The 16,228-nt window shown below is 44.1% G+C and overlaps 1 protein-coding gene across 2 annotated transcripts in view; it reads left to right on the top strand.

Moving 5' to 3' along the window:
- The window catches only part of LOC122929262 (chromaffin granule amine transporter-like), a 256,996-nt gene that overhangs the window by 16,395 nt on the left and 224,373 nt on the right, over positions 1-16,228 (top strand). Inside the window, exon 2 of one of the 2 annotated variants that reach the window (XM_044282780.1) lies at positions 4,082-4,229. The exons of the other annotated variant lie outside the window; for it this stretch is intronic. The gene's annotated coding sequence lies outside the window, so the exon portion shown is untranslated. The remainder of the gene's footprint in view (positions 1-4,081; positions 4,230-16,228) is intronic. 2 annotated transcript variants of the gene reach the window in all.

Raw genomic sequence — 16,228 nt, 5'->3', positions numbered from 1 at the left:
TAAATGCGCGGGAGGTCCGTTGACCCCCCCGTGTCGGCGATCACCGCAAACCACAGGTCAATTCAGACCTGCGGTTTGCGGCTTTTCAATGGTGCGGAGGCAGTGGGCGCAAGTGCCATAGTGTCCCCGTGGGGCTGTAGGGGAAACCCGATGGCATGGAAGGCAGCGCGATGCCTAAGGAAGGCATCGCATTGCCTTCCGGTGACGAGCCTGTGAGATCCAGCCCCCTGGATCTCACAGGCCTGAAGCTGTATGAGTAATACACACAGTATTACTCATACAGCCAATGCATTCCAATACAGAAGTATTGGAATGCATTGTAAAGGATTAGACCCCCAAAAGTTGAAGTTCCAAAGTTTTCGCCCCCAAAAATTAAAAGTTTCAAGTAAAAAACTACAAAAATGTAATTTTCCCCAAATAAAGTTAAAAAAAAATTGGTAAAAAATAGGTATCGCCGCATCCATATCGACCGGCTCTATAAACATATCACATGACCTAACCCCTCAGAAGAACACTGTAAAAAATAAAAAATAAAAAGTGTGCTAAATATCAAAAAAAAATTGTCACTTTACATCACAAAAAGTAAAACAGCAAGCGATCAAAAAGGCGTATGCCCACCAAAATAGTACCAATCTAACCGTCACCTCATGCCGCAAAAAATGAGCCCCTACCTGAGACAATCGCCCAAAAAAAAAAACAATGGCTCAGAATATGAATAAAACTTACATATCGACGGCTCTATAAAAATATCACATGACCTAACCCATCAGATGAACACTGTAAAAAATAAAAAATAAAAACTGTGCTAAATAAACCATTTTATGTCACTTTACATCACAAAAAGTGTAATAGCAAGTGATCAAAAAGTCATATGCACCTCAAAATAGTTCCAATAAAACCGTCATCTCATCCTGCAGAAAATTAGACCCTACCTAAGATAATCGCCCAAAAACTGAAAAAACTATGGCTCTCAGAATATGGAGACACTAAAACATGATTTTTTTTGTTTCAAAAATGATATTATTCTGTAAAACTTACATAAATAAAAAGTATACATATTAGGTATCGCCGCATCCGTATCGACTGGCTCTATAAAAATATCACAAATATCACATGACCTAACCGCTCAGGTAAATACCGTAAAAAATAAAAACTGTGCTAAATCAACCATTTTTTGTCACCTTACATCACAAAAAGTGTAATAGCAATCGATCAAAAAGTCATATAAACCCCAAAATAGTGACAATCAAACCATCATCTCATCCCGCAAAAATCAAACCCTACCCAACATAATCGCCCAAAAACTGAAAAAAATATGGCTCTCCGACAATGGAAACACTAAAACATGATTTTACTTGTTTCAAAAATGAAATAATTGTGTAAAACTTACATAAGTAAAAAAAAGTATACATATTAGGTATCGCCGCATCCATGACAACCTGGTCTATAAAAATACCACATGATCTAACCTGTCAGATGAATGTTGTAAATAACAAAAAATAAAAACTGTGCCAAAACTTGCCTCACAAAAAGTGTAATATAAAGCAAATAAAAATCATATGTACCCTAAAATAGTACCAACAAAACTGCCACCCTATCCCGTAGTTTCTAAAATGGGGTCAATTTTTTGAGTTTCTACTCTAGGGGTGCATCAGGGGGGCTTCAAATGGGACATGGTGTCAAAAAAAACAGTCCAGCAAAATCTGCCTTCCAAAAACCGTACAGCATTCCTTTCCTTTTGCACCCTGCCATGTGCCCCTTCAGCGGTTTTCAACCACATATAGGGTGTTTCTGTAAACTACAGAATCAGAGCCATAAATATTGAGTTTTGTTTGGCTGTTAACCCTTGCTTTGTAACTGGAAAAAAAATTATTAAAATGGAAAATATGGCAAAAAAGTGAAATTTTGAAATTGTATCTTTATTTTCCAATAATTCTTGTGGAACACCTAAAGGGTTAACAAAGTTTGTAAAATCAGTTTTGAATACCTTGAGGGGTGTATTTTCTAGAATGGGGTCACTTATTTGGAGTTTCTACTTTAGGGGTGCATCAAGGGGGCTTCAAATGGGACATGGTGTCAAAAAAACAGTCCAGCTAAATCTGCCTTCCAAAAACCGTATGGCATTCCTTTTCATCTGCGCCCTGCCGTGTGCCGTACAGAAGTTTATGACCACATATGGGGTGTTTCTGTAAACTACCAAATCAGAGCCATAAATATTGAGTTTTGTTTGGCTGTTAACCCTTGCTTTGTAACTGGAAAAAAATTATCAAAATAAAAACTCCAAAAGTGATATTTTGAAATTGTATCTCTATTTTCCATTAATTCTTGTGGAACGACTAAAGGGTAAACAAAGTTTGTAAAATCAGTTTTGAATACTTTGAGGGGTGTAGTTTCTAGAATGGGGTCATTTTTGGGTGGTTTGTATTATGTAAGCCTCACAAAGTGACTTCATAACTGAACTAGTCCTTGAAAAGTGTTTTTTTTGAAAATGACTGATAAATTTCAAGATTTGCTTATAAACTTCTAAGCCTTGTAACATCCCCAAAAAATAAAATGTCATTCCAAAATTGATCCAAACATGCAGTAGACATATGGGGAATGTAAAGTAATAACTATTTTTGTAGGTATTACTATGTATTATAGAAGAAGAGAAATTGAAACTTGGTAATTTGATATTTTTTTTAACATTTTTGGTAAATTTGGTATTTTTATTTATAAAAAATACCACATTTACCCAAATTTGTAAAAATATAGCATTTTTTAAACTTTATTTTACTAGTGTCATGAAGTACAATATGTGACGAAAAAACTATCTCAGAATGGCCTGGATTAGTCAAAGCGTTTTAAAGTTATCACCACTTAAAGTGACACTGGTCAGATTAGCAAAAAATGGCCTGGTCCTCAAGATGAAAATGAGCCCGGTCCCTAAGGGGTTAAGTAGTATCAGGTCCAAATGATTATAATGTGAAAAAAATGTTCGCTAGTTCCTTTGATCCGATCGCTTGTTTGGGTGATGCATCTTTTTCTGGTTCCTTTCCGCTGGGAACACTTGCTTCAGGCGCCATCAAAATGTGTGTCAATTTCTGGCGTTCAGATAGACTGTGTTGGCTGTATTCCATTGACGAGTTTTTTTGTTGGGCGGGTTGATTGGAGGAAAAACACCTAGAGCTGCCGTATTTCAGAGTTTGTTTTGAAAACTCTTTTCCTGAAAGCTCATGGCAATACAGCAAATATTGTCAAATTAATTTTGTTTGAAGAGGCTCACCCACTAGCGGGTGTAGGGTTGGTTCCTTTGACAAGACTGACTCACCCTGTCAGAGGAAAAATAAATAAATTGTATATATAGTGTTTGTCAGGCACTCGCAACAATGGTTCACTCAGAGAGCAGGAGATTTAAATATAAAATATTTAATTGTTCTATAAACATATATATTAGGTTTGGCGATTACAAAAAATATACATGAAATATACATAAAAACACTAAATAAAAGATAATAAGTAATATATAAACCGTTATAAAACTTTGAAACTTCTATGGCACACTGTTAGTATACTCCTATAACATGCAATTAATGAAGCTCCTATGATGCACCTTTGGTGAGAGTTGGTGGTATATTTTTCTTTTGACCAACTATTAGTAAAAGTTGCTAGTATATTATGTTTTGGACACTAGATGGCGCTTGTGTTCTACTTTCACTTTGAGCTGCAATGTGTTTCTTTTCAGCCAGATGGCGCTAGTCCTTGCAGTAATGTGTAATTGCTTGCAAAGTTCCGCTGTGTACAGATCCTACTAGTAGATGATTACTTGCAGAGTTTCAGCTGGAAATGTTGTATGCTTATCAAGTGTTACTCAAGATTATTCAAAAGTCAGAATATTGATTTGTCCTCTATGGAGAGGTGCACATGTGCGGTTTATATAGATCTGTCCATGGAGGTAAATAATTTAAGTGCACAGTCTTAATGTGCTATAAAGCCTTTTAACTGTCGTGGCGTCCCACGTGTTAATATAATATTAAATACCTCTTGTTGCCTTTGACGGCTTTGTCTTGATACCAGGTTTATTACTTCTCATTCCCAATAGTTAAGCTCGGCTTCAGGTCTCTATTGTTCAAGGCCTTCCTGTATGTAGGATTTCATCATGCCTCCATGTGGGTTTAATATGAAGTAAATCCGAGGGATTCCTGGATATCCGGACTTCACGCCAATGTTTGATACAGGGCAATGTAGAGGTAAGTGAGCAGGTCGTCTCCCCAAACGCGTTTCGAAGTAACTTACTTCTTCCTCAGTACCACTTCATTATCCCATTGATCCCATTGATCCTCCCACCATCCTTCTGTATACACCAGCGGTTCACATGCCCTTAACACCAATATTCAGAGCTACACAATTCCCTGCCTTTCCTCTCCTGCTGCACGGACTGCCGCCTTAGCCCCCCCCCCCACGGACTCTCCTCCAATAGAGCGTCACTGTTCTTCCTCATTCCCCTTTATCTTGTGCAGCAGAGAGTGTGCACTGTGTATGTCAGCGTTCTCCACGTGCTGCTGATACACCAGCCGTGCCGCCCGCACCGCTGACACATACATGGTAACTAAAATCCTCCCCTCTGTTTTTTAAACATGGTCATGTCCCATCAACTTTTGCTCATCCTTTATCTTCACTATGAACTGATGATCTCAGTTAATATGGTTATGCTAGCCTTGGGTTATTACTACTATCTCATGTCCCTTTGTGATTGATCTCTGTACATATGGCTGTGTCCAGAGGGTTTATATACATATATACATATCACCACTTCTGGAGCTAACTAATTATTGATTAATTATCTTTCTCATCAAATAGGTTTTTATTAACGATCACAAAAAAACTCAGTTTTTTACTAACTATCACAAAAAACCTCCGGTATGTACAAGTTATCTTCTATATTTTATATATCATAGATATTATGCCATATTTTAAGAAACCTCAACATTCGCATTTTACATAAAATAGGATTATTTTTGAGTATTCTAGACACATGGGTTTTTCCCCTGTTTTTATCTATTTTTTACTTTGATATATTTTCTATATATATTTATGTATTCATTTATGCTATTTTTATGGATCTATATACCCATATATTCACGTATGTCTGTTTTATTTATATGGACGATATTCCCCTGTTATTATTATGATTCTTATTCTTTTTCTCAGACCTTCATGCGTATATTGTTGTATATTTTGTACATGTATTTTTGATGTATTTTTTAGACTTGATAAAAGGGTCAGGAGTACCCCGAAACACGTTGTCTACCAATAAACCTGAAAACTGCGAAATACCCAGTTGTGATAGTGCACCTCCTACTGTCCATACGTTCGACTCAGAAAGTCAAGTGTCCTTTCATTTCATTTCTACTGTCTCACCTGAGTGGTGGGGTGGCTCAGGCCCAAAGTGTTTGGCCAAATCCGGGCTGCACCAACTGTGAACCGTCTACATTTAGCCTCCACCAATTAGGTGCAACCCGAATAGGTGAGCATACCTAAAAAATTTTTTTTATTGTGGATTATCTACTTGAACATACCCTATGAGCGCCTCTCTCTACCCTCTGGACATTATTTGCTGTATTGCCATAAGGTTTCAGGTAAAGAGATTTCAAAACAAACTCTGAGATATGGCAGCTCTAGGTGTTTTTCCTCCAGTCAACCCGCCCAACAAAAAAAATCATCAATGGAGTACATCCAAAACCGTCTATCTAAACGCCAGAAATTAACACACGTTTAGACGGCGCCTGAAGCAAGTGTTCCCAGTGGAAAGGAACCATAAAAAGATGCATCACCCAAACAAGCGATCGGGTCAAAGGAAATAGCAAACCTTTTTTTCACATTAGAATCATCCCTCAAAGACGAGATTCAACATCATTTGGACCTGATACTACTTAAGGCCTACCTTAAAGAATCTCTGGTTCCTCTTTATCTGCGAAGGAAACTGGAGAGTCCTTTCAAAAACAACCCCTATTTTACTATAGAGTGAGACAATCAGATGTTAAACTGCGCCAGGGGTCTGATGGAACTCTTATGTAATAAACGAGAAACACTATGTCACCACCTAAAGGAACAGATTCACCAAAAAACATGTCATTTGACCAATTTTAATACACACACAGAATACACCAAGTATGATAGACTCATTACAGGCCGACTGCTCCAACTTGAGCGGAAAGTCATCAACAAAAATACCACTAAGCTGTCCAGAGACAGATCTGATTTCCAAAACAACAACATCAAGTTTTGGTCAAAAGACAAGACAAGAACTAACAACAACAAACAGCCCCAGAGAACCAGTGAGCGTGCGAGTTCCAACATCCCTAAACATCATGCTAAACCATCCATCTACAAACCTCAGACGTACACTAGATCCCACAAGGATCACACCAATCACAAACGTGCTTCACACCCACCCCCTAGGGCCAATTCCAAATAAAATGTTTTTCACACCAACCAGGACCAACCATCCACTAAACAAACTGATTCCATCGAATTAACTAACCCACAAACATGTCACATTACAGAAACAATACCAGTACAATAGACACACATTCCTTATCCTCTCGCACTTTACCCCAATCTGACATTCTTATTCGGTTCACCCCGCCATCAATACCACTGCTACCACGGCCTCACCCCCCTACGAGTCCCCCTCTCTAACTTCCTCAAGGCCGCTCGCTCAACCTGACCCCAACGTCATTTCCTCCGTTATCTACATCACTGAATCTAACGGAGACCGATCCATCTATGTTAGAAGACTCTTTGATCATTGTCCACAATATAAGTTCCCCAGAAGATGTGCGGACTTCTCTGAATCATACTAACAACCAATCAGAGTCTTTTTTATTGTTACCCGGGGCATTGACCCCGCAAGCAACATATGCTTTGAAACAACCGTCAGGTCGAACAACAATCATATCGGACTTCTTCAGATCAAGGACAGGACCCCCCCCCCCCCCCTGAAAAGGGCAAAAAAGAAAAAATGCCGAAGGCGACGAAGAGGGGGAATATGAATCCGAGAGAAAGGAAGGAGTGCTAAACATGGAGGGAAACAGACAGAAATCCCACAGCCCAAAAGAGGAACAATATCATGCCACAGTAAAAATATTTATTTTTCTGGATTTAGTCTCTCTTGTATACAAACATCAATTCTCTAGAGAGGCTTGTCCTTCTATCCAGCTGAGAAATTCAATGAATTGGAACTCTTTGTTGATCTAAATACATTTATCAGGAATATTACACTCCAAAGGCACTTTGCCATGGAGTCTAGACTTACAACGACTTACAACGACTGACAAAAAGAGGCCCTTGGGAGTATTGCTGAAACATCTGCACCCCTCACCAGTCTGAAGCCCAAATCTACCTTTAATCCCACACACCAGGGGTAATCACATCAATACCTTTTTTTCTCTGGTTGCCAGAGAGATGAGAAACATCAATAAGAGCCCTAAGGTAAAAAATAACCTCACTAAAGAGGAAAAGGAAGCATTGGCTGAACTCTAAAACAACGATCTCCTAGTCATAAGGAACGCAGATAAGGGAGGTGGAATTGTCTTACAAGATAGAAAAGACTATATAACTATAGCCAACAGGATACTAGATGACCCATTCTACTACGATAAAGCTTGATAAAGACCAGAGATGGTTGAAACGTTGCTATCCATTTGCTGCTGTTACCAATAAAGTAACCGGCTTTTTCACCAAAACTGAGGAGTGCTGTGGATTTTGTATCTATTTGTAACCGTATGGGACCCTCAGCCAGGATCCCCATCCGCAGGCACCGACTTATCTATTTTTCTACTGGCAACTGTCCCCAGATTGGGACGTGGAGTGCTGCTTAACCCATTCTTTTTTGTCCATTCTACTACGAACCACTCCAGACCAATCCACTTACAGAGGATAAGAAGAATCTGAGTATCCTTTTCAAACAGGCCGAGGAGAACCACATTCTAACTAAAAAAGAAAGGTAGTATATAACAATTGACCACCCAAATACTGCACTATTCTACCACTTACCAAAAATCCACAAGGATACTAGGAACCCTCCCGGAAGAATGATCATCTCTGGGATTAACTCTCTCACCAGCAATCTTTCCCACTATGTGGATATATTCCTACAAGAACATGTTATGAATCTCTGTCATGGTCTTACCTTCTGCTGTTCTCCTTCGTTTGACATGTGCTGGCGGCCATCTTGGTTTCTGGGTTTCTTGTAGCCTCCCACCCTGCGGCTTCTCCTTCCCACTGGGAGGAGCTGGATGCCTAGCTCATATATATAGGAGGTCTGTGGCTTCAGTTCCTTGCTTGGTCCTCCTGTGTTCACATGCTTCTAAGACTGCTGCTGCTTCTGGTTCCTGATCCTAGCTTCGTCTGACTACCCTGCTGGTTCCTGATCCAGGCTTCGTCTGACTACCCTTCTGGTTCCTGACCTCTGGCTTCGCAAGACCCTGCTTCGGTTTAGCCATCCGTTTGGACTTTTGCCTGACAGCTTGATTTTCAATAAAGCCTTCTTATTTCCACTTATCTCTTGTTGTACGTCTGGTTCATGGTTCCATGACATTAGGACCAAGCCCTGAATTCTGACGGTACAGGGCCATCCTCGCTACCTACGCTGGTTGCCAGACTTGATCAGCAGGATCACCTGTTGGGTCGGTTCGCTGTGGCGTTGCAAACCCTGCTTGAACGCACGGCTCATTTAGCTTCCGTTGCCGATGGGTCGGTTGTCGCTCCTGGGCCCGCTCCTACTGCCGCTCCGGTTGTTGCGCCAGAGTCTACCCCGACACCTGTTGCTGCGCCTGCGGTGTTTTGGGGTATGACCGGTTCTGCCCCCCTTCCACAGTGCTTTGGGGGAGAGCCAACTCAGTGCCGAGGTTTCCTTAACCAGGTGGGCATTTATTTCGAGTTGCTGCCACATGCCTTTCCTACTGAGAGATCAAAGGTGGGCTTCTTGATCTCGCTGCTCTCGGACAAGGCCTTGGCCTGGGCCAGCCCTTTATGGGAGAACAACAATCGGGTGGTTGCCGAGTTTTCCGGTTTTGTTGCTTCTCTTCGGAAGGTATTCGATGTGCCGGCTCGTGCTGCCTCTGCTGCGAAGCTCCTTATGTCCATCAGACAGGGTTCACGATCCGTAGCTGAATACGCCATTGAGTTTCGTACCCTGGCAGCAGAGGTGGGCTGGAATAATGAGGCTCTGGTCGCTGCTTTCTCTCATGGTCTCTCGGATGCCTTGAAGGATGAGGTTGCAGCTAAGGACCTACCAGTGGAGCTCGAGTCTCTTATTTCTTTCCTGATTTTGATTGACACCAGACTCAGGGAGAGACCTTCCTTTAAGGAAAGCCTGCGGAGGTCTTCTAACAGATTGGCGCCTACGTTTGCTGTCCCACCCGTGCCTCCCTCTCCTCCCACGCCTCCTGGGGATGACTTGTCTGGGGGTGAACCCATGCAGCTGGGGTTTGCTCGCCTGTCCGAGGGGGAGAGGGTACTCCGGAGACGCGAGGGCCGATGCATGTACTGTGGTCTCGGTGGGCATTTTCGGTTGGCATGCCCGAACCGTCCGGGAAACGCTCGCACCTGAGATCCTGTCGGGGGCAGATCTTGGGTGGAGTCTCCTCGTCCCCGGTTTCCCGTGTTGACAAACCACTGATTACTGTTGTCCTCTCCTGGGTCGGGGGCTCGGTGACGACCCAGGCGTTGGTGGACTCTGGTGCTGGTGGTTTGTTCATTGATAGTGTGTTCGCTGCCGCCAATTCCATTCCTCTGCAGCCTCGAGGTTCCCCACTGGCTCTTGAGGCGATAGACGGCAGACCCCTTCTGCCGCCACACGTGACTCATGAGACCCTTCCAGTGGGGATGGCCATTGGTGCCGTTCACAGAGAGTCGGTCTGTCTCCAGGTTATTTCGTCTCCACACTACTCGGTGGTCTTGGGGTACCCCTGGCTCCAGAAGCATAATCCGACTTTCGATTGGAGATTGGCCGAGATCCTCTCGTGGTCACCGCAGTGTGGGGCTAGTTGCATCCATGGGTCTGTCAAGTTGCTGTGTACTTCCTCGGACTCTCTGTTGCCTCCTGAATACGAGGAGTACCGGGATGTATTCGATAAGGTGCGTGCGGTTGCCCTACCTCCGCACCGCCCATACGATTGTGCCATAGAGTTACAATCTGGTGCCGTTCCTCCTCGTGGCAAGGTCTATCCACTGTCGGTAGCGGAGAATGAGGCCATGGAGGAGTACGTGAGGGAGGCGCTTTCACGCGGACACATTCGCAAATCCTCGTCCCCGGCAGGGGCTGGATTTTTCTTTGTGAAAAAGAAGGGCGGTGAGTTGAGGCCTTGCATCGATTACAAGGGTCTCAATCGCATCACGATCAAGAACGCTTACCCGATACCCTTGATTTCCGAGCTGTTCGATCGCCTCAAAGGGGCCACGGTCTTTACCAAACTCGACCTGAGGGCGGCATATAACCTGGTAAGGATCAAGGCGGGCGATGAGTGGAAGACCGCGTTTAACACCAGGACCGGTCATTATGAATCCTCAGTTATGCCCTTTGGGTTGTGCAATGCGCCCGCAGTCTTCCAGGAATTCATCAACGATGTTTTCCGTGACCTGTTGCAGCAGTGTGTGGTGGTCTATTTGGATGACATCTTGGTATATTCTGAATCCATGGAGGCCCACATTCTGGATGTCAGACGAGTGTTGCAACGGTTACGAGAGAACAAGCTGTTCGGTAAGCTTGAGAAATGCGAATTTCACCGATCCCAGGTAACCTTCTTAGGTTACATCCTTTCCGCTGAGGGGTTCTCCATGGATCCTGAGAAGGTTTCGGCTGTCTTACAGTGGCCCCAGCCCAGTGGTCTTCGTGCCCTCCAGCGCTTTTTGGGCTTCGCCAATTATTATCGGAAGTTCATCAGGGACTTTTCCATGCTAGCCAAGCCTCTCACGGATCTGACCAGGAAGGGCAGTAATCCCCAGGTCTGGCCGCTCAAGGCCATCCGAGCTTTTGAGGCTCTAAAGTCCGCCTTTGTGTCGGCTCCGATTCTGTCGCATCCCAACCCTGGGTTGCCTTTTGTCCTCGAGGTGGACGCATCTGAGACGGGAGTAGGCGCCCTTCTGTCTCAGCGTAGAACACCAGAGGGTCCTCTGCTTCCTTGTGGGTTTTACTCCTGGAAACTGTCTTCCGCGGAGTGCAACTATCAGATTGGTGACAGGGAGTTATTGGCCATCGTGCAGGCCCTTAAAGAATGGAGGCACTTGCTCGAGGGCTCGGTGGTTCCGGTTCTCATCCTGACGGACCACAAGAATCTGACCTACCTCTCTGAGGCCAAGAGATTGACACCACGTCAGGCCAGATGGGCTCTGTTCTTGTCACGTTTTAATTACGTGGTCTCCTACCTACCCGGTTCCAAGAACATCAGAGCGGATGCCTTATCACGGCAGTACTCCAAGCTGTCCGGGGAGGAGTCAATTCCGACTTCGGTCATACCTCCGAATCAGATCCTGGCCGCCATTCGCACCAGCCTGACCTCTCCCCTGGGTGAGCAGATTTTGGCGGCTCAATCTGGTGCTCCCTCTGGGAGACCCAACGGCAGATGTTTTGTGCCTGAGGAGTTGCGCACTCGGTTGTTGCGAACCTACCATAACTCCAAGGCCGCGGGGCATCCTGGAAAGAATCAGCTGTCCTGGGCTGTTTCACGTCTGTTCTGGTGGCCTTCTCTACGTTCCGACATCGCCGCATATGTAGCGGCATGCTCCGTTTGTGCCCAGAGTAAGTCCCCTCGGCACCTTCCGTTGGGTCTTTTGCAACCCATAGCCACCGGGGAGCGTCCATGGTCACACCTGGGGATGGATTTCATTGTGGACCTCCCTGCATCCCGAGGCCATACGGTCATTCTCATGATTGTGGATCGGTTTTCCAAAATGTGCCACTGTGTTCCTCTCAAGAAGTTACCCTCTGCACAAGAGTTGGCCACGATTTTTGCCAGGGAGGTCTTCCGGTTGCACGGTTTGCCCAAGGAGATTGTGTCGGATCGGGGGAGTCAGTTTGTGTCCAGGTTCTGGCGCGCCTTTTGCTCCCAGTTGGGGATTCATCTCTCTTTCTCCTCGGCCTACCACCCTCAGTCCAATGGGGCCGCAGAACGATCCAATCAGGCCTTGGAGCAATTCCTTTGTTGCTATGTCTCCGATCACCAAGACAATTGGGTTGACCTCCTGCCTTGGGCTGAGTTTGCCAGGAACACGGCGGTGAACTCTTCCTCTGGGACGTCTCCCTTCATGGCCAATTATGGGTTCCAACCTGCCGTGTTACCGGAGGTATTCTCTCCCCAGGATATTCCGGCTGTGGAGGATCACCTTTCCGTCCTACGTGCTTCTTGGGTACAGATCCAGAGGTCCCTTGAGGTCTCTGCGCGGCGCCAGAGACTCCAGGCTGATCGCAGACGAGCGCCCGCTCCTTCCTACCAGGTCGGAGACCGCGTATGGTTGTCCACCCGCAACCTCAACCTTCGAGTGCCCACTCCCAAGCTGGCGCCTCGCTTTGTTGGTCCCTTCCGAGTGCTTCGCAGGGTAAACCCGGTAGCCTATGCCCTTGCGCTTCCTCCTGGCATGCGGATCTCCAACGTGTTTCATGTCTCCCTGTTGAAGCCACTGGTGTGTAATTGTTTCACTTCCTCGGTTCCTCGGCCTCGTCCGGTCCAAGTGGGCAATCGTGAGGAGTATGAGGTGAGCAATATCCTGGACTCACGCCTGGTCCGCGGTCGGGTGCAGTTTTTGGTCCATTGGCGTGGTTATGGTCCAGAGGAGCGTTCCTGGGTTCCCTCCGCAGATGTCCATGCTCCTGCCTTGCTCCGAGCCTTCCACGCACGCTTCCCTCAGAAACCGTTCTTTACTCCGCGGAGGAGGGGCCCTTGAGGGGGAGGTACTGTCATGGTCTTACCTTCTGCTGTTCTCCTTCGTTTGACATGTGCTGGCGGCCATCTTGGTTTCTGGGTTTCTTGTAGCCTCCCACCCTGCGGCTTCTCCTTCCCACTGGGAGGAGCTGGATGCCTAGCTCATATATATAGGAGGTCTGTGGCTTCAGTTCCTTGCTTGGTCCTCCTGTGTTCACATGCTTCTAAGACTGCTGCTGCTTCTGGTTCCTGATCCTGGCTTCGTCTGACTACCCTGCTGGTTCCTGATCCAGGCTTCGTCTGACTACCCTTCTGGTTCCTGACCTCTGGCTTCGCAAGACCCTGCTTCGGTTTAGCCATCCGTTTGGACTTTTGCCTGACAGCTTGATTTTCAATAAAGCCTTCTTATTTCCACCTATCTCTTGTTGTACATCTGGTTCATGGTTCCATGACAATCTCCCATCCTATCTGAGGGACTCAACTGATCACACTACTGAAAGATATCAACTGGGAACCACACTACAGCTGGTTTACACTTTACGTAGCAGCCCTCTATTCCAACATCCAACATATAGCAGGAAAAAGTTTATTCTGGACGCTATCCATTTCATGCTGACACACAATGTGTTTTCTTTTGAGGGAAGATCTATAGACAACGGAATAGGACCACGTTGGGGAAGCGTTTTCGCAAACCTATATATGGGCTGTTTTGAAGATGACTATATCTATGATGGTCATTGCTGGAAAGACAATATCGTTTTCTATAAACTATATATTGATGATCTGATTTTTATCTGGAACGGCTCTAATGAAAAAGCCCAAGCATTTGTATCCTATCTCAATACGAACTCAAGGAATCTCTCTTTCACTTCCAATCTCACAGCCCTGTATACTGAATATCTAGATTTGATACTATATTCAGATAACAACACCATTAAATCTAAGACATATTTCTAAAAAGTGGATGGTAATAGTTATCTCGACTACAGAAGTGCCCACAAAAAATTGGAAAGACAACATCCCATAAATGGACCAGAAGAAATTGTACAGACACCAATGACTTTGTCTCTCAGAACGAGCTATTATGGTCCAGATTTACAAACAAGAAATATCCCAAGGGGATTATAGAAAACACCTTCCTACGGGCAAACAGTCAGAGTCAGGAGGAATGTTTGAACGTCAAAGGGAAGAATAAACCCGCTGAAACAACAAGTACCAAAAAATACAAAACTTCATTTATCACCACTTATATTTCCAACCATAAAGCTCTAAGAACCATTCTAATAAAACACTGGCATATACTCAAAGACGATCCACACCTCAAAGACATCATACCAGCTAAACCACAGATCACCTTTAGGAGAGCAAGAATGCTAAAAATATACTTGCACAAGCAAGCTAAAGAAGAAGAATACCGTTATAGCCCCAACCAATATGATGGGTCTTCTCAAACATGCTGGCAGCTATAAATGCAACCACAAGCTATGTAAATGTTGCATCAATATTACAAATTGCACGCAAAAGTTTAAGAGCAATCCGACAGGAGAAGAATTTACCATACATTTTTTTTGAATTATTAATCTTCCTATATAGTATATCTGATGGAATGCGAATGTGGATTACAATATGTGGGTCGTACAATACATTCTTTGAGGGAGAGATTGAACAAGCACCACTGGAATATTATGCGGGAATATCTCAAGCACAGCGTCTCCGGACACTTTCTCTACACCCATAACAAGGACCCATCCAAATTGACAATTTTACCAATTAGTAACATAGTACATAAGGCTAAAAAAAGACATTTGTCCATCCAGTTTGGCCTGTCATCCTGCAAGTTGATCCAGAGGAAGGCAAAAAAAAAAAAACTGTGAGGTAGAAGCCAATTTTCCCACTTTAGGGGAATAAAAAATTCCTTCTTGACTCCAATCAGGCAGTCAGAATAACTCCCTGGATCAACGACCCCTCTCTAGTAGCTATAGCCTGTAATATTATTATGCTCCAGAAATACATCCAGGCCCCTCTTGAATTCCTTTATTGTATTTACCATCACCACCTCCTCAGGCAGAGAGTTCCATAGTCTCATTGCTCTTACCGTAAAGAATCCTCTTCTATGTTTGTGTACAAACCTTCTTTCCTCCAGACGCACAGGATTTCCCCTCGTCACAGTCACAGTCCTGGGGATAAATAGATTATGAAATAGATCTCTGTACTGACCCCTGATATATTAATACATAGTAATTAGATCTCCCCTCAGTCGTCTTTTTTCTAAATTGAATAACTCCATGTGTGGTCTGACTAGCGATTTGTAAAGTGGTAGCACTATGTTCTTATCACGGCATCTATGCCCCTTTTGATGCAACCCATTATCTTATTGGCCTTGGCAGCAGCTGCCTGACACTGGTTTTTGCAGCTTAGTTTGCTGTTTATTAAAATTCCTAGATCCTTTTCCATGTCAGTGTTACCCAGTGTTTTACCATTTAGTATGTACGGGTGACTTGCATTATTCCTTCCCATGTGCATAACCTTACATTTGTCAGTGTTAAACCTCATCTGCCACTTATCTGCCCAAGCCTCCAATCTATCCATATCCCTCTGTAGTAGTATACTGTCCTCTTCAGTGTTAATTACTTTACACAGTTTAGTGTCATCTGCGAAAAATTGATACTTTACTATGCAAGCCTTCTACAAGATCATTAATAGATTAAAAGAGAATAGGGCCCAATACTGACCCCTGAGGTACCCCACTAGTGACAGTGACCCAATCTGAGTGGGTACTGTTAATAAACACCCTCTGTTTTCTATCATTGAGCCAGTTACTTACCCACATGCAGACGTTTTCTTCCACTCCGAGCATTCTCATTTTATATACTAACCTTTTATGTGGTACAGTGTCAAATGCTTTGGAGAAGTCCAGATATATGACATCCATTAATACGCCGCTGTCAAGTCTAGAACTTACCTCCTCATACAAACTGATTAAATTAGTTTGGCATGACCGATCCCTCATGAATCCATGCTGATATGGCGTTATTTGCTTATTTCCGTTGAGATGCTCTAACATAGCATCTCTTAGAAAACCTTCAAACAGTTTACCCACAACAGATGCTAAACTTACTGGCCTATAGTTTCCAGGCTCTCTTTTTGGACCCTTTTTGAATATTGGCACCACATTTGCCATGCACTAATCCTGTGGGACATTGCCTGTCAGTATAGAGTCCACAAATATCAGAAATAAGGGTCTGGCTATGACATTACTTAATTCCCTTAGGATACGGGGGTGTATGCCACCTGGTCCTGGCAATTTGTCTATTTTAATCTTTTTA

The sequence above is a fragment of the Bufo gargarizans genome, chromosome 2 (assembly GCF_014858855.1).
Source record: "Bufo gargarizans isolate SCDJY-AF-19 chromosome 2, ASM1485885v1, whole genome shotgun sequence".
NCBI lineage: Eukaryota > Metazoa > Chordata > Amphibia > Anura > Bufonidae > Bufo > Bufo gargarizans.
This window is presented reverse-complemented; position numbering and strand designations above follow the sequence as displayed.